The sequence below is a fragment of the Triticum aestivum genome, chromosome 5D (assembly GCF_018294505.1).
Source record: "Triticum aestivum cultivar Chinese Spring chromosome 5D, IWGSC CS RefSeq v2.1, whole genome shotgun sequence".
NCBI lineage: Eukaryota > Viridiplantae > Streptophyta > Magnoliopsida > Poales > Poaceae > Triticum > Triticum aestivum.
In genome coordinates, this window is record NC_057808.1 from 437,675,515 (window position 1) to 437,696,418 (window position 20,904).

Here is a 20,904-nt window from a genome sequence, read left to right on the forward strand (position 1 = left end):
ACGTTCACATAACACCACTAGAGGAAAGACAACATACATCTCATCAAAATATCGAACGAATACCAAATTCACATGACTACTTATAACAAGACTTCTCCCATGTCCGCAGGAAAAAACGTAACTACTCACAAATCATATTCATGTTCATAATCAGAGGGGTATTAATGTTCATAAAGGATCTGAACATATAATCTTCCACAGAATAAACCAACTAGCATCAACTACAAGGAGTAATCAACACTACTAGCAACCCACAGGTACCAATCTGAGGTTTTGAGACAAAGATCGGATACAATAGATGAACTAGGGTTTGAGAGGAGATGGTGATGGTGAAGATGTTGATGGATATTGACCCCCTCCCGATGAGAGGATCGATGGTGATGATGATGGTGACAATTTCCCCCTCCCGGAGGGATGTTTCCCCGGAAGAACAGCTCCGCCGGAGCCCTAGATTGGTTCCGCCAAGGTTCCGCCTCGAGACGGCGGCGCTTCGTCCCGAAAGCTTCCTTTTGATTTTTTCCAGGGAAAAGACACCTTATACCAGAAGATGGGCATCGGGGGGCTTCCAGGTGGCCCACGAGGCAGGGGGCGCGCCCAGGGGGTAGGGCGCGCCCTCCACCCTCGTGGACAGTGGGTGGCCCCCCTCTGGTGCTTTCTTCGCCCAATATTTTTAATATATTCCAAAACTGACTTTCATGGAGTTTTAGGACTTTTCGAGTTGTGCAGAATAGGTCTATAATATTTGCTCATTTTCCAGCCCACAATTCCAGCTGCCGGCATTCTCCCTCTTCATGTAAACCTTGTAAAATAAGAGAGAAAAGGCATAAGTATTGTGACATAATGTGAAGTAATAGCCCATAATGCAATAAATATTGATATAAAAGCATGATGCAAAATGGACGTATCAGTTGACACGATGACTTCCGATTACTCTGTCATCTAAAGTTCCAAAATGAAATTCAGCATTTTTGGAGCCTATTCCATTCTGCCGCAGGCGCCGGCGCTGATCAACAAACCATTCATTTTTGCAAAATAAATGTAGGGCAAACCCCATTTCCTTCAGCACCCTTGCTCCGAGAACAAAGAACCTGGCGAATATAATCTCCGGTAAGGTCCCTCGGTAGGAGTTCAAAGTAATTTCTGATAGATGTAGATCTAGGCATTCGACGTGATAGTTTTATTGTATCACATTATCCACCACCGGGCCTAATCTTATCTGCAAAATAAGAAAACGTGTTAGTGCCTACATGCAGTTTTGAACATTACTACATGCCTATTTGGTTTGCAGGTGTAAAATGCACTAACATGCCATCTTCGATCTGACATGATTAACATGGGCATTTGATTACATTCTAGAAAAATGTAGCCTTCTTCACAAGAGGTTGGAGTGGATGAAAAGTTCCCTAAGAAAACTAGTACAGATGAATCCAAAGGAGAAATGCTTATTGATTGTAACCATATGGATCAAGCAACCAATATGGGGGGGAACATGTATGTACTGAAATCCTCCAAAAGAATCCTTCAGAAATCGTAGTACATTGTAATTGTAAACTTTGAAAAAGGTGTCACAAATTGAACTCCCTTATGGTTAACATTTAACAGGAAAGGAACATCACCTCGATATATAGCTTCTCCAGGAATGGAAAGCATCTCAGGAAACTGACAACTTGCTCCAGGTTGGGGCTGATAGATTCTAGTGCCAAGACCTTCACTGTGCGCAGTTTCGGGGTCAAGCTTGTCGGAACCATTTTCTGAATGACAGACGAACAAACATCTTCAAAATTAGAAATGATGTTAATTTGTAGAAGGAGAGGTAGAAGGCGGCTGTTGTACCTGAACGGGTGTGGATCCAATAACAAGTTCGGAGTATTTGTCAGACGAGAAGCCTACCACTATCAATTTCGGCGCAGAATTGACATTGATTCTTGTTGGACCTTCTTGATCAACTACAAGTAATCTCTCAAGTGCAGGTGTGTCCTCTATGACCATACCGTGGTACACATCTTGTGATGTCTTCCTGCCGCACCAGCAACACACATCAATAGTTCGAAGAGTCATGGAGGTGATGTGGAAGGTACTCAACCCATTGATCGCCTGAAGACGAAGGTACTCGAGTGTAGTACAGCCACAGAGCAGGCGCTCTATGTCACCATTTGAGAGGCAGGAGACGAAGAGCTCGAGGTGCTTCAGTTGTGGTAGAATAAGAGCGGGCGCGTCATTAAGGGGGGATGGCAGTTCCTGAACTTGGCGACGCGCAGCGTGGGCGCAAGGCGGAGTGCGGACGTTGGCAGCGAACGCATATGCCCATCATCAAAAGTGAGCTCCTTGAGCTGATCTATGGTGGGGGATCGAAACCATTCGTCAAGCTTGGCTCAGTCCTTGCCATTGGAACAGAACTTGCCCATTCTAAGGCCTCTGGTTGGGCCAAGGTGACTGCTGAGGATCTTGGAGAACGCATCCAAGCTTTTGCGATAGCCATGGTAGAGCTCGTGGGTGTCGATGAGGTCGAGAGGGCTGGAGTTCCATAGGGGGCGCCACCGCTGGGAAAGGACGGTTGTCCGTGCCCCATATTTGATTTGGAGGAGGGAGATGATGACTATCAACATATCATCGGGGAGGCTGCTGATGAAGTCTAGGCCTGCTGGAGTCGCTTGCGGTTCTAGCTCGCCCCGCCTCCGCTTGTTGGCAGCCCCGTTCTCCACCTTCGGAGTCTCCTTGTCAGCGGCACTTTCTGATAGAAATGGGAGTACAGGGAGTATTTAGTTAAAACAGGGCAATAGAAAAAATGTATTGGTAACTAGAAGTTATTAGGTAGGAATATAGTAAGAAAGGGAATAACAGTTGGTTGCTTAAATACTACACAATTAATTTGATATTGCTGGGTAAGTCAACATGCAGATAGTTGAAAAGAAAACTTACTTCGAACAAAGTCTGGACGGATGATATCGTCGGGGAAGTTACCATATATCTTATGACCACGCCCTTTTATGTGCAGTGCAATTCTAGTGCCAACTTTCAGTTCATAAAACTTAGAAATTTCTTTCCAAAAGCCAGTGCCAAAATAGGAGTCACCACGTTCATCAAGTCTTACAGTAGCAATGATTGTAAATCCATGGTTTGTGTGTAGTATGACATCCCTGCAGTCTTGATTTATGTAAAGGGAAAGATTGTGCACTACAGATTATGTTGCATAGCAAGGGACGCGCTGCAGAAAATGGTAGGATTGTTAAAGAAAATATGGTAACATGCAAATATGAGCCCAAATTGAAAGAACTGTACAACAGTCAAAATCGAAGGACAAAAATCTATAATTAAACAGATAGGATAAACATGATGTCATGAAAATATGAGAGTAATCAAAAGAACAATACATCATTAATTTGCCTAATATAGAAAGAAGAGGGGAAAAATCCCCTTTGACGTATATGGTGCATCTGGCACCTTTTATCCAAATGTAGTAATATTTAGAATATGTTCAGGAAAGTAGGCCATGCCAGCTGATTTAGGGTGAGATTGAACATACCGCGCACATCCTCAAGTCATCTGGTACGGTGAGATGGAATGTCTAGCAGAGGCCGCAAGGTCCTGATGTGTCTGCGCACTGTACACTCTATGAACGGAAGAAAAATCCTCAAATCAACTCGAATAAAAATGAATTCACGGCGATTTCGGCCGGGTGATTAAAGGAGACAGATGAATTGGGATAAGAGATGAGATAATATATCATTAGATTAGTTACCTTGTTTTCCATGAGAAAGAAACCTCAGTACTGCAGATTCCCCAACTGAGCGGAGCTGGGTCGACCGTGAGCAGCGTCGAGAAAGTCGATGGCGATAGGCGGCGGCAAGCGGAAGTGGCGAAATGCGGTGGGCTTTGTCGGCAGCCTAGTGGCGGCGGCAGGCGGCGTGCTAAGTGGTTACTGCTACCTCTTGAGCACTGCGTTGGTCTTCCCTTGAAGAGGAAAGGGTGATGCAGTAAAGCAGCGTAAGTATTTCCCTTAGTTTTTGAGAACCAAGGTATCAATCCAGTAGGAGGCCACGCATGAGTCCCTCGCACCTACACAGAAAAAATAAATCCTCACAACCAATGCAATAAAGGGGTTGTCAACCCCTTCACGGTCACTTACGAGAGTGATATCTGATAAATATGATAAGATAATATTTTTGGTATTTTTGTAATAAAGATGCAAAGTAAAATAAAAGGCAATAAAAATAGCTAAGTGTTGGAAGATTGATATGATGGAAAATAGACCCGGGGGCCATAGGTTTCACTAGTGGCTTCTCTCGAGAGCATAAATATTACGGTGGGTGAACAAATTACTGTTGAGCAATTGACAGAATTGAGCATAGTTATGAGAATATCTAGGTATGATCATGTATATAGGCATCACGTTCGAGACAAGTAGACCGACTCCTGCCTGCATCTAGTACTATTACTCCACACATCGACCGCTATCCAGCATGCATCTAGAGTATTAAGTTCAAAAGAACAGAGTAACGCTTTAAGCAAGATGACATGATGTAGAGGGATAAACTCATGCAATATGATATAAACCCCATCTTGTTATCCTCGATGGCAACAATACAATACGTGCCTTGTTGCCCCTACTGTCACTGGGAAAGGACACCGCAAGATTGAACCCAAAGCTAAGCACTTCTCCCATTGCAAGAAAGATCAATCTAGTAGGCCAAACCAAACTGATAATTCGAAGAGACTTGCAAAGATAACCAATCATACATAAAAGAATTCAGAGAAGATTCAAATATTGTTCATAGATAAACTTGATCATAAACCCACAATTCATCGCTCTCAACAAATACACCGCAAAAGAAGATTACATCGAATAGATCTCCACAAGAGAGGGGCAGAACATTGTATTGAGATCCAAAAAGAGAGAAGAAGCCATCTAGCTAATAACTATGGACCCGAAGGTCTGAGGTAAACTACTCACACATTATCGGAGAAGCTATGTTGTTGATGTAGAAGCCCTCCGTGATCGATGCCCCCTCCGGCGGAGCTCCGGAAAAGGCCCCAAGATGGGATCTCACGGGTATAGAAGGTTGCGGCGGTGGAATTAAGTTTTTGGCTCCGTATCTGGTAGTTTGGGGGTACGTGGGTATATATAGGAGGAAGAAGTACATCGGTGGAGCAACATAGGGCCCACGAGGGTGGAGGGCGCGCCCCCTACCTCGTGCCTTCCTGGTTGATGTCTTGACGTAGGGTCCAAGTCCTCTGGATCACGTTCGTTCCAAAAATCACGTTCCCGAAGGTTTCATTCCGTTTGGACTCCGTTTGATATTCTTTTTCTGCGAAACTCTGAAATAGGCAAAAAAACAGCAATTCTGGGCTGGGCCTCCGGTTAATAGGTTAGTCCCAAAAATAATATAAAAGTGTATAATGAAGCCCAATAATGTTCAAAACAGAATATAATATAGCATGAATCAATAAAAAATTATAGATACGTTGGAGACGTATCAAGCATCCCCAAGCTTAATTCCTGCTCGTCCTCGAGTAGGTAAATGATAAAAACAGAATTTTTGATGCGGAATGCTACTTGGCATAATTTCAATGTAATTCTCTTAATTGTGGTATGAATATTCAGGTCCGAAAGATTCAAGATAAAGGTTTAATATTGACATAAAAGTAATAATACTTCAAGCATACTAACTAAGCAATTATGTCTTCTCAAAATAACATGGCCAAAGAAAGTTCATCCCTACAAAATCATATAGTTTAGTCATGCTCCATTTTCTTCACACAAGAATGCTCTCATCATGCACAACCCCGATGACAAGCCAAGCAATTGTTTCATACTTTAGTAATCTCAAACTTTTTCAACCTTCACGCAATACATGAGCGTGAGCCATGGATATAGCACTATGGGTGGAATAGAATATAATGATGGGGGTTATGTGGAGAAGACAAAAACGGAGAAAGTATCACATCAACACGGCTAATCAATGAGCTATGGAGGTACCCATCGATTGATGTCAATGCAAGGAGTAGGGATTGTCATGCAACGGATGCACTAGAGCTATAAATGTATGAAAGCTCAACAAAAGAAACTAAGTGGGTGTGCATCCAACTTGCTTGCTCACGAAGACCTAGGGCATTTGAGGAAGCCCATCGTTGGAATATACAAGCCAAGTTCTATAATGAAAAATTCCCACTAGTATATGAAAGTGACAAAATAAGAGACTCTCTATCATGAAGACCATGGTGCTACTTTGAAGCACAAGTGTGGAAGAAGGATAGTAGCATTGTTCCCCTTTTTTATTTTTTTATTTTTTGGGCCTTTTTTTATTTGGCCTTTCTCTTTTTTTATTTGGGACAATGCTCTATGAATGATGATCATCACACTTCTATTTATTTACAACTCGATACTAGAACAAAGTATGACTCTATATGAATGCCTCCGGCGGTATACCGGGATAGCAATGAATCAAGAGTGACATGTATGAAAAATTATGAACGGTGGCTTTGCCACAAATACGATGTCAACTACATGATCATGCAAGCAATATGACAATGATGAACGTGTCATAATAAACGGAACGGTGGAAAGTTGCATGGCAATATATCTCGGAATGGCTATGGAAATGCCATAATAGGTAGGTATGGTGGCTGTTTTGAGGAAGATATAAGGATGTTTATGTGTGAAAGAGCGTATCATATCACGGGGTTTGGATGCACCGGCGAAGTTTGCACCAACTCTCAATGTGAGAAAGGGCAATGCACGGTACCGAAGAGGCTAGCAATGGTGGAAGGGTAAGAGTGCGTCTAATCCATGGACTCAACATTAGTCATAAAGAACTCACATACTTATTGCAAAAATCTACAAGTCATCAAAAACCAAGCATTACGCGCATGCTCCTAGGGGGATAGATTGGTAGGAAAAGACCATCGCTCGTCCCCGACCGCCACTCATAAGGAGGACAATCAAAGAACATCTCATGTTTCAAATTTGTTACATAACGTTTACCATACGTGCATGCTACGGGACTTGCAAACTTCAACACAAGTATTTCTCAAATTCCCAACTACTCAACTAGCACAACTTTAATATCACTACCTCCATATCTCAAAACAATCATCAAGCATCAAACTTCTCTTAGTATTCAAACACACTCATAAGAAAGTTTTTTACTAGTCTTGAATACCTAACATATTAGGATCAATTTCCCAATTTAAGCAAATTACCATGCTGTTTAAGACTCTCAAAATAATCTAAGTGAAGCATGAGAGAATAATAGTTTCTATAAAACAAAACCACCGCCGTGCTCTAAAAGATACTCCCTCAGTTCCAAAATAGATGACCCAACTTTGTACTAAAGTTAATACAAAGTTGAGTCATCTATTTTGGAACGGAGGGAGTGTAAGTGAAGCACTAGAGCAAAAATTATATAGCTCAAAAGATATCACTGAAGCACATAGAGTATTCTAATAAATTCCGAATCATGTGTGTCTCTCTCAAAAGGTGTGTACAGAAAAGATGATTGTGGTAAACTAACAAGCAAAGACTCAAATCATACAAGACGCTCCAAGCAAAACACATATCATGTGGTGAATAAAAATATAGCTCCAAGTAAAGTTACCGATGGAAGTAGACGAAAGAGGGGATGCCTTCCGGGGCATCCCCAAGCTTTGGATTTTAGGTGTCCTTAGATTATCTTGGGGTGCCATGGGCATCCCCAAGCTTAGGCTCTTGCAACTCCTTGTTCCATAATCCATCAAATCTTTTACCCAAAACTTGAAAACTTCACAACATAAAACTTAACAGAAAATCTCGTGAGCTCCGTTAGCGAAAGAAAACAAAACACCACTTCAAGGTACTGTAATGAACTCATTCTTTATTTATATTGGTTTTAAACCTACTGTATTCCAACTTCTCTATGGTTTATAAATTATTTTACTAGCCATAGATTCATCAAAATAAGCAAACAACACACGAAAAGCAGAATGTGTCAAAAACAGAACAGTCTGTAGTAATCTGTAACTAACGCAAACTTCTGGAACTCCAAAAATTCAGCCAAAATAGGACGACCTAGATAATTTGTTTATTGATCAGAAGCAATTGGAATAAATATTTTATCACGTTCTTGTGATTTTTAACAATTATTTTCGTGAACAGAAAGTTTCTGTAATTTTCTGCAAGATCAAATAACTATCATCCAAGAAGATCCTATAGGTTTAACTTGGCACAAACACTAATTAAAACATAAAAACACATCTAACCAGAGGCTACATCAAAGATTTATTACTAATCAGCAAGGAAAAATATTGGGTTGTCTCCCAACAAGCGCTTTTCTTTAAAGCCTTTTTAGCTAGGCATTAAGATTTCAATGATGCTCACGTGAAAGACAAGAATTGAAGCATAAAGAGAGCATCATAAAACATGTGACAAACACACTTAGGTATAACATACTTCCTATGCATAGGCATATTATAGGCAAACAAATTATCATAGCAAGCAAAAACTAGCATATGCAACGGAGCGGAAAGGAACAATACCAATCTCAACATAACGAGAGGTAATTTAGTAACATGAAAATTTCTATAACCATATTTTCCTCTCTCATAATAATTACATGTAAGATCATAAGAAAATTCAACAATATAACTATCACATAACATATTCTCAACACGACCCACATGCATGCGAAGTTGACACTCTTCCAAAATAGTGGGATTATCATTAACTAAAGTCATAATTTCTCCAAGCCCACTTTTATCAAAAATTTCATAAGATTGAATATTATCCAAATATGTGGGATCTAAAGTTGGCACTCTTCCAAACGCACTTTCAATATTATTTCAAACACTATTATCAATCTTATATTCATCATGGGGCTTAAATAAATTTTCAAGATCATAAGAAGAATCTCCCCAATCATGATTATTGCAACAAGTAGTGGACATAGCAAAACTAGCATCCCCAAGCTTAGGGTTTTGCATATTATTAGCATAATTTACATCAATAGAATTTATAATAAAATCATTGCAATCATGCTTTTTATTCAAAGATCTATCGTGAATCACTTCATAAAGCACTTCATCACAATTTTCAGATTCACGGATTTCAAGCAAAACCTTATAAAGATAATCTAGTGCATCTAAATCACTAGGAATTGGTTCATCATAATTGGATCTCTTAAAAATATTGGCAAGCGGATGAGGATCCATAGATATTAGCTTCTCTGTTTAGGAATAAATACTCAACTATTTCAACCAAACGAGCAAACGAGCCAAGTAAGACATCAAGGCAAACGAAAAGATGAACGGAAAAGGGCGAATAAAACGGCAAGGGTGTAGTGGGGGCGAGGAAAACGAGAGGCAAATGACAAATAATGTAATGCGGGAGAGATAAGGGTTTGTGATGGGTACTTGGTATGTTGACTCTTGCGTAGACTCCTCGGCAACGGCGCCAGAAATCCTTCTTGCTACCTCTTGAGCACTGCGTTGGTTTTCCCTTGAAGAGGAAAGGGTGATGCAGTAAAGCAGCGTAAGTATTTCCCTCAGTTTTTGAGAACCAAGGTATCAATCCAGTAGGAGGCCACGCATGAGTCCCTCACACCTACACAAACAAATAAATCCTCGCAACCAACGCAATAAAGGGGTTGTCAATCCCTTCACGGTCACTTACGAGAGTGAGATCAGATAAATATGATAAGATAATATTTTTGGTATTTTTGTAATAAAGATGCAAAGTAAAATAAAAGGCAATAAAAATAGCTAAGTGTTGGAAGATTGATATGATGGAAAATAGACCCGGGGGCCATAGGTTTCACTAGTGGCTTCTCTCGAGAGCATAAGTATTACGGTGGGTGAACAAATTACTGTTGAGCAATTGATAGAATTGAACATAGTTATGAGAATATCTAGGTATGATCATGTATATAGGCATCACGTTCGAGACAAGTAGACCGACTCCTGCCTGCATCTACTACCATTACTCCACACATCGACCGCTATCCAGCATGCATCTAGAGTATTAAGTTCAAAAGAACAGAGTAACGCTTTAAGCAAGATGACATGATGTAGAGGGATAAACTCATGCAGTATGATATAAACCCCATCTTGTTATCCTCGATGGCAACAATACAATACGTGCCTTACTGCCCCTACTGTCACTGGGAAAGGACACCACAAGATTGAACCCAAAGCTAAGCACTTCTCCCATTGCAAGAAAGATCAATCTAGTAGGCCAAACCAAACTGATAATTCGAAGAGACTTGCAAAGATAACCAAATATATATAAAAGAATTCAGAGAAGATTCAAATATTTTTCATAGATAAACTTGATCATAAACCCACAATTCATCGGTCTCAACAAACACACCGCAAAAGAAGATTACATCAAATAGATCTCCACAAGAGTGGGGGGGAACATTGTATTGAGATCCAAAAAGAGAGAAGAAGCCATCTAGCTAATAACTATGGATCCGAAGGTCTGAGGTAAACTACTCACACATCATCGGAGAGGCTATGGTGTTGATGTAGAAGCCCTCCGTGATCGATGCCCCCTCCGGCGGAGCTCCGAAAAAGGCCCCAAGATGGGATCTCACGGGTACAGAAGGTTGCGGCGGTGGAATTAGGTTTTTGGCTCCGTATCTGGTAGTTTGGGGGTACGTGGGTATATATAGGAGGAAGAAGTACGTCGGTGGAGCAACGTGGGGCCCACGAGGGTGGAGGGCGCGCCCAGGGGGGGTTTGCGCGCCCTCCTACCTCGTGTTTTCCTGGTTGATGTCTTGACGTAGGGTCTAAGTCCTCTGGATCACGTTCATTCCGAAAATCACGTTCCCGAAGGTTTCATTCCGTTGGACTTCGTTTGATATTCTTTTTCTGCGAAACTCTGAAATAGGCAAAAAACAGCAATTCTGGGCTGGGCCTCCGGTTAATAGGTTAGTCCCAAAAATAATATAAAAGTGTATAATAAAGCCCAATAATGTCCAAAACAGAATATAATATAGCAGGAAGCAATCAAAATTATAGATACGTTGGAGACGTATCAGTTACCGCCGCGATAGGCGCTGCCATGCATAGACGCGAAGGAGCTTGTGCAGGTGTGAATGGGGACCGGAGGGGGTGGCGGGTGGGGTGAGGGTTTTTGTGACGTGACGAATGTGAGGGTTTTCTTTTTTCTTTTTTGAATTGGGTGGTGAGGATTTTCTGTCCCACAAAGAATTTTGGAGGCGACGGTTTGCTAGAGCCAACCGTGTGTGATTGACGCAACAGGCAAAATGAAAGTCATTGCACACGGTCCGAATTTTGGGAACCATGTGTGATTGACGTACTACCTCCGTCCTGGTTTATTGGTCTCCTTTGTAATTTTTACCAAATTGTGACCAAAATATTTAACTAAGAAATGTTTATGCATGTCACCAAAAATTATATCATTGAACACTATGCTCAAATACCCATCCAACGATATAATTTTTGCTGACCTGCACTAACATTTTATCAGTTAAACCTTTGGTCAAGATTTAACACAAATTATAAAGGGGACCAATAAACCAAGACGGAGTTAGATTCCATCAACCGAACTGATTGCATCCATATCCCACGGTTAGACATAAGTAAACATAGATTAAACATACTCAGACATAGATAATAAGCGTACACGTACACAAGCATAGTTCAATCATAAGTACATAGTTCAACTGTCATTAAGCATACTCAAGCGGACATAGTTCGATCCCACATCTCATCTCACATGCCGGCACGACCCTGAAGCTTCTCCAGGTACTCGGCGTACGCGCCGTGCGCCACCCTGCGAGAATACTTCTGCTTGAAGTAGCCAACGGCCCGTCCTATTGCATGCGCCAGAACACTTAGATACGCGTCATGAAGCTTGTGGTTGCAAAATGGGCATCGATAGCCACCGTTCCAGGTCCTAATACGCCTGTTATGCTTTCCCGCATAAAGCTCCCTCAGGATTTTCCTCTTGTACCTCCTCTGGCCATCTTCATCCTCGCTGTCCACATCGTCAGACAACACCTATAGAAATAGTAAAACAAATTTGGCATCAAATCAATGATTACATGCCGTGAAGTAGGATTAGGAATTTATGGCTATTTATTTATACATATCCAGAGATTATGGTTCAATATTTAAGCACAGTCGTCTATGTACAGACCAATCTTGAAGAAAATAATGGCATAAACATATGTAGGTCATTCAAAATCAATTGTCAACTCTTGGCTAGGAATTATTAGCACGAACACTAAACCTAGTCGGATTACTAGCAGAAATCATTTTCACTGATGAAACAACTAATCACTTATCACTTGTAGCATTCAAACAATCAATAGACTACACGGATCTAACGAAACTTACTCAGATTTCATGGATTGGGAGAACATAACCATATGATTTCTATTCCAAAAAGGGGGAGGCAGGAGTAACCAGAGAAACCCTATGACATATTTGACACATAAATGTATATAGATGACTAACCAGCTATTCGTCGTCGTCGGAGTCGTCACCGGGGGGGTCGTCACCAGAGTCGGTGTGGAACTCCGCCTCCGGCTGTGGAAGCTCGACGACGTCAAGGTGCAGCGATAACTCGCTGATACGTCTCCAACGTATCTACTTTTCCAAACACTTTTGTCCTTGTTTTGGACTCTAACTTGCATGATTTGAATGGAACTAACCCAGACTGACGCTGTTTTCAGCAGAATTGCCATGGTGTTATTTTTTGTGCAGAAATAAAAGTTCTCGGAATGACCCGAAAATCCATGGAGACACGTTTTGGAATTAATAAAAAATACTGGCGAAAGAATCAGCATCAGGGGGCCCACACCCTGTCCACGAGGGTGCAAGGTGCGCCCACCCCCCTGGAGCGCGCCCTTGCCTCGTGGGCCCCTTGAGACTCCACCGACCTCAACTCCAACTCCATATATTCACATTCGGGGAGAAAAAAATCAGAGAGAAAGATTCATCGTGTTTTACGATACGAAGCTGCCGCCAAGCCCTAATCTCTCTCGGGAGGGCTGATCTGGAGTCCGTTCGGGGCTCCGGAGAGGGAAATCGGTCGCCATCGTCATCATCAACCATCCTCCATCACCAATTTCATGATTCTCACCGCCGTGCGTGAGTAATTCCATCGTAGGCTTGCTGGACGGTGATGGGTCGGATGAGATTTATCATGTAATCGAGTTAGTTTTGTTAGGGTTTGATCCCTAGTATCCATTATGTTCTGAGATTGATGTTGCTATAACTTTGCTATGCTTAATGCTTGTCACTAGGGCCCGAGTGCCATGAATTCAGATCTGAACCAATTATGTTTTCATGAATATATGTGAGTTCTTGATCCTATCTTGCAAGTCAATAGTCACCTACTATGTGTTTTGATCCAGCAACCCCGAAGTGACAATAATCGGGACCACTCCCGGTGAAGACCGTAGTTTGAGGAGTTCATGTATTCACTAAGTGTTAATGCTTTGGTCCGGTACTCTATTAAAAGGAGGCCTTAATATCCCTTAGTTTCAATAGGACCCCGCTGCCATGGGAGGGTAGGACAAAAGATGTCATGCAAGTTCTTTTCCATAAGCACGTATGACTATATTCGGAATACATGCCTACATTACATTGATGAACTAGAGCTAGTTCCGTGTCACCCTATGTTATAACTATTGCATGAGGAATTGCATCCGACATAATTATCCATCGCTGATCCATTGCCTACGAGCTTTTCACATATTGATCTTTGCTTAGTTACTTTTCCGTTGCCACTGTTACGATTACTACAAAACTGCTACTGTTACTTTTGCCACCGTTACCGTTACTTCCATACTATACTTTGCTACTAAATACTTTGCTGCAGATATTAAGTCTTTCAGGTGTGGTTGAATTGACAACTCAACTGCTAATACTTGAGCATATTCTTTGGCTCCCCTTGTGTCGAATCAATAAATTTGGGTTGAATACACAACCCTCGAAAACTGTTGCGATCCTCTATACTTGTGGGTTATCATTCGCCGGCGGTGACGGCAACCTCTGTCACCATCTCCACGCCGTGCTCCGGTGCTTTAGCAGCCCCGGCGTCGCCAGTCCCTCCGATGGGGCGCTTCGGCGACATCCTCATACACTGACGGCCTTGAGGACTGAGAGCGGCATCGAGGATGCAAGCGGAGAGATAGGATTGTGTGTGTGGCGAGGATGGGGGGTGCGGCCGCTGTAGGGTAATGCAATAGAAACCACAAATTTTCCGACCTACGCACCAGCCCAGGACCACTATGGAGACTGCATACAAGGTTTGATCTTTTTCGTTACCGACTCGTAGCGCAGCGGAAGTAGAGTCGATGACGATTGGTGGTGCAGATCCCCGCGGCTAGGATTTACAACCTCCCAACCGCGAGGATGTATACCCTCATCCGCCCCTCGGACAGCTCTCCGGGAGGTGGTCGGGCAGTCCCCCGAACGGTGTCGCAGACAGCCCTTCGGGAGGACCTTCGAAACCCGGACGGTCACTCATTCAGCCCTTCGGGAGGACCTTTGAAACTCGGACGGTCACACGGACAGCCCTTCAGGAGGCACTCTCGAAATAAGACCGAAACTACAATCTCTCTACAGAGTTTCACAAATACGGTGTCATCTATCCAGCAGGGCTTCGCCGTCCAGAACTAGTTTCCCCCGGAACCCAGACAGCCTTTCGGCTCTACGAAACTATTTCGCTGGGAGGGAGAGAGAAGCCAGATCATGCATGGCACTTGTATGTGAGAAAGAGTGTGTCTTTAGGCAGCCCCCTCCACCCCTATTTATAGGCCAAGCCCAAGGGTGGCTTCTCCAAGAAGCCAAGGGGATAATACCAAAAGGCCCTCAAGGTGGCTTCTCCAAGAAGCCAAGAAAAAAGCACCTTTCACCATTCATGACGACATTTTTCAGCGTCCGTTCGAACTGAAAATATTTATGTGGGCTCAGAACATTTCCAGTACCCACTAAAATAATTTTCAACGCGTTCCGAAACAATTTCGGTTTAGTGATTTTCATCTGCGAAAAGCAAACAAGAATGCGTTTTCACTATTCATGAAGACAATTTTTCGCGTCCATTAAATCCAAAAATATTTCTGTGGGTCTTAGAATAATTCCAGTACCCACTAAAATGATTTTGGATTCGTTCTGAAACAATTTCAGATTAGTGAATTTCATCTGCGAAAAACAACCAAAGCGGTACCGGCAGCTCCGAACATTTCCGGTTTTTATCCCGAAAAATTCCCAGAAGTTTCCAGAATAATTCTGGCACCCTCCAAGAATTATCAGGCATGTCCCGAAACCAATTTGACTTAATGGTATATCCCGAAACAACTCTTCGGTTTTACGAAATTATTTCGCTATTCTTTCTCCGAAACTCCTCCATTGTATCCGAAACTTTTTCGGCAAATTTCTCTCAGACTCCCTGTCTAGTATTCAGCAGATAGATGACCCTTAGGCGTGTTACCCTATAGGTTCGATGAAGCATAGACATGACCGGAACACTTTTCGATCAATGATCAACATCAGAGCCGTGGACACCCATATTGACCCCTATACCCGCACGAATGAATATTCGAATAAACCTCCAGTTGCCGTGTGCTATTCCTGTTGCTTTGTGATATGTTACAAATACCCGAGGTGAGACATATTGGCATCCCTGTGGATCAACAACTTGTCCACTATGCCAGTTACCTCGTTACCGATATTGTTCTCTTTTCTCGTTCCCGTGTTCCGGCATCCCCGTGATCAAATCACAAAGTGTCTGGCCAGACGATGATGGATACCGTAACACCGAGAGGGCCCAGAGATATCTCTCCATCGTCGGAGGAGCAAATCCCAATCTTGATCTATCAAGTTACTTGACATACTTTTCCATGAACCCGTAAGCCGCCGTAATAGCCACCCATTTACGGATGACGTTTAACAAACCCCAAAGTTCATGAAGCAAGCATGAAGAAACTCGATACTCTCATGGTCTAAGGAATCATGCAAACGTTAACCATCTCTGTGTTATGTACCATTAACTTGTGACGAATGAATCTCATAGCATAACATCAATCCGGGTCGATTCAACACAAATGTTCTCTTAACATTGTGCCCTCAAAGTTGCTGGCATAGACATGCCCATGATCAGGAAAACAGAACCATCATGCAACACTTGAGCTAGTCTTAGAGGCCAGACTAAGAATACTTCTTACCGTTTATTATTCCACACGTGCATATGAGTCTGCCTTCGAGCCTCGTGTTATTGCAGAGTCGAGAACCATATCAGTTATAGCATGGAACATAAACATAATTATGAACGTGGAGATAAATAATATCATTTATTATTGCCTCTAGGCATATCTCCTACAGACTCCCACTTGCACTAGAGTCAATAATCTAGTTAATGCTAATGCACTTTACACCTATGGCATACCGGTGTAAAAAATGCTTCGCATGTGGTATAGCCTGATGTCCAACGGGTCTGACAACTTCAGCTCCGTGTGTATCTCTGCATATCCTCGCGTTTTCACGCTTTCACAAAATTCATATTTGTGCGGACTTGGCTTTGTATATACGTGAATCATTGGTCGAAACCTGATTCCTCAGACTGAGCTATGGAGCAACTATCCGCAATAGTGTCCCATTGACCAAAGCCTTCTTGGAACCATACTAAGTTCATTAATGAACTATACGATCCAACATCTTGTTTGTCGTTTCTAAAGCGTCAACATACTTAGCCTTTGTAATAGAATTCTCCACAGTGTCTTGTTTGGAACAATTTCAAACTAACTGTGCCACCATTTTGTGTGTTACACAAAACCCTCAATTTAAATCGAAAATCACATGGAGAAATGATGAAGACTGTATCAATGTAACATTTTACAACGAACTTTTCATGATCTCCGCTTGCGAGAAAACATGTCATCAGTGCTACTCTAGCACTCAATGACCCTTTTTCACTGTTGTCCCATGATCAGTACTTTTGATCACTGTGGTATCTACACTCGCAACAGCTTGGGAGTATTGGACATATCTGGTTGTTTTACATACCATGGAATACATGATTAATCCAAACACAGGAGTGTGTGGAATCTCCATCATGTATTTTGCTCATCAGTGTTTTGGGACACCGAGTCTTGCAAAAACGCTTTCCATGTGACTTCGGCAAGAATCACTCCTTGTCGTTCTTAGTGCTAAACGGTTTTAGCAACATGTCAATATGTATTTTTGCTCAGCCCCATTAGGTAAATCTATCTCCATAGATCATTATGCCTAATATCAAGGCTATTTAGCCCAAGCACTTCATCAAAAAACTATTTTCAAATGAAGTCCTAATTCGTGTCAAGAAATTTATTTCCATTTAACAATGTGTCAAGCACACAAGGTTTTCGGAAATATTATTATGCTCCCACTTACTTTCTTGAAACCACAAGCATCTTCATTACCCATTGATGAAGTCAAACCCCTTTGACCATTCCATCAAAAACGAAGATTCCAACTCCATTTTGCTCTCTTCTGTCCATTGCTGGAACTCTGAAGCTAGCATACTTACTAGCATCCTCTGGACCGACAAAATACTTTGGATTGTATCACATACAAGTCCTAGGTTGTATTTCCATTTCATGGAAATTCTTTTGTCATCCATGTTTCATATCTCATGTTTTGAAATATGTATTAATTGCTAGTTTAACCCGAACCGACTTTAAGCATTGCTACGGTGAGACAATCTCATTGTAGTCAACTCCTTGAACTTGTTATTGCAACAAGTCGAGCTTAATGGATAAAACATTTTTATCCATATCAGTTTATAGTCCCATTACAATCCGTTAGACTCCAAGTCTTTCGGAGGGTTTATCAAGATTTAAATCTTGAATCTTTTATGGAAACTATCTCGGATTATATTTGCATTTAGCCAATTCCGGAGTCAGGGCCCATCAACGCTTCCTTGTGTATCATAGGTATACTGTTGTCTAACAACAATATCTCGTTTGCGCACCTGAGAGGTTTGCACGAGCTTTGCCTACGTTGTTCAGCTGCAAGTTCGACCGAAGTCCATACATCTCATGTAGAGGCTTCCGTATCAGTCGCAGTAGGAAACTCTGGAATCACTTCCAAGGTTCCTTTCCTTTGACCTGATGACGAAGATACTTGTTATCTCGTCGAGTTGCACTGTCCTCCCACTTACCCTTTTGCAAGAACTATTCTCTTTAAAAGCATACCGTTTTGTGGCAAAAATCCTTTGCCTCGGTATAGTGGTGGGGGAATACCCAATGACTTGGGATAACTTACAAAGTAGCACTTGTCTGATTTGGAATAGGTTTGTAACCTTTTACACAAGCCCCATATTCCAAATGTTAAGAAAAGATATAACATGGTTGGGCGTACCATACCATGCCGTCATTTCAACAGACCTGATGGAGCTCTTTTCAGTGTAAAAGCCGCAGTCTCTAAAGCATTACTCTTTAAAAGTGATAATGGCAAATTTATTTATGTCATCTTTGATCTTACCATGTCATAAATGGTTTGATTACATCTTCACAGACATTCCACTCATAGTGGTGTTCCGGGAGGTGTAAGTTATGAAACTCTTTTCACAACTCATCAGACATTCGCTAAACTTGTAACTCAGATATTCCTTTCTGCAATCAAATTGTAGAAACATAATTTCCTTGTTACAATAACTTCTACTTCATTTTTGAAAACCTTTCGAATGATTTCAAAAGATCCAGACTTACGTCTCATCAAGCAAATATCCATATATCTACTTGAGTCATTTCTGAAGATATATAAATCCACTACTTGCAACAACATTTATTGAACTACACACATCAAAATGTATGATCACCAATAAGTTTGTTGCTCGTTCCTTATGGCCTGTGAACGGTATTTCAGTCACTTCACTTTTCGGAGGAAAGTTGCAAGTGTCAGATGATTCAAAATCAAACGACTTCAAAATCCATCATAATGGAATTTTTCCATGCGGGTTTCTCCAATGTGACCAAATGCAGTGCCACACATGTGTGGTATTCTCATAGTCTTGCGACATTTAGCGTCAGTGTTATGGATGTATCATTTTACCATCAATATTCATAACATACATCCCATCTTGGATGGAAGCATGGCCCTTCATGTTATTCATAATACTGAACAACAATTGTTCTTTTATGAACAACCCTTTTGCAATAAACATTGTGCAATGGGCTAGAGTGTAAGAAACTCTAAAATGAATTATGAAAGTAAACACAGAGGTAATATATTAATATCATTATTCATAACATACATCTCATTCATAATGAAAGTATGGCCCTTATGTTTATTCATAATACTGAACATCAAAAGTTCTCTTATGAACAATCTTCTTGCAAGATACCTTATGCAAAGGGCTAGAGTGTGAGAAACTCTAAAATGAATTATGACACAAAATACATAGGTAATACACCGATGGAAGGTATAGTAAGTTTTACTATGTTCCCAGCACGTATTAAAACCTCATTCCTGGCTAGTCTTTTTAGGCCATAGTAGCTCTTACATTGATTCGCAACAGAATGCAATCGAGCAGGTATCTTTGTGATTAACTCACAATACCCAAGAATTAGTTATTAACATGTTTAACCATAATTCCCAAGAACTATATCTTTGACCAGCCTTCTATACATAAAAACTTGTATGACATTCATACATGAGCTAGATATTCCAGTCATCTCTCTTTCTGCCTTTATACTTCTAACAGTTTAACTTTTAGTACTTCTCCTACTCGCAAAAGAAGCACCCAACTTAAGAGTGGCGTTAGCCCCAGACTTCCTAGGCGTGTAAGTCATACTAACACCCTTTGGACACTTCCTTTCTCTTTAAGTTGTTGTTTTATTCACCTTTCATCATATGACAGGTGTTCTTCTGGAGCCCTCTCCTAACAGTCAAATGCCCAGTAAATACTTTACTAATCCTTTGCAAACAAACATTGCTCTGTTTTTATCTGAAAACAATTTTCAGTTCCATGAATATCACATAACTATCCCAAAACTTTCGAAATTCGGGTCTCATGGAAACAAACATTTTTGCACTTGAGCGTAACGGAATTCTAGCTTTTGGATCGAAGGACGAGAGTCATATCATCCATAGCATTTGCGGGATGATACCTAAAGCATGCGATAGGACAAAGTCCTTCTCGGCACTCTTGAGGACAATCCTCACATTACGTTATCAATCGTAAAGTTTTAACCAGATATTTAATAGCTATTCAATTTTAATAGGGAAGGTGGAAACGCGAGCCATTATTCTATAACTTTTATGCTAATCACACTTAGACGGTGTTCAAAATTAATTGCACTGAGAATTAAACATGTTAATTCAATAGTGCGCTCCCACTCAAATCAATATCTCTCATAATTGATTGTGAGTGATTCAAGATTCATATTACAATTCAACGCCAAGGATGCATCCATCTCAAGTGACGAGAATTGCAATCGGTAGGCCAACTTGCCAATCACATCTTTATGTGACTCTTGTTCATCTTTCGATGCGCGTGTTCTAAGCTCATGACTTTCATGCCTGAACATCGAGACAACCAAGTGATCTTCCTGCGAGGTCTCAACTCACCCGCCTCATACTTCTCTAATCATTCGTACCCATGCATCCATGTGATACCCCAAAGAGATTGGTGCCGTGACGGTGCTACACTTGGGAGAACACTAACTACTTGATATTTTAAGTGAGAGATCACCCTAATAAAAAGCAACTACCGCGCAATCAAGAAGGGTGCATCATAAGGGATAAACATCTCAGGCAATTCATAATAGCATGATATGGTATAGCCCTTTCTGACGGAGAAGTCTTTCATTTCTTCGTCTTCGGCATTTGCGTCGGTGTTCACCTTCGCGAAGATTGCCACCACCTTGTCGATGCACCAGATAATATTGCTATCTCTATAGCTAATAAAATAAGTGC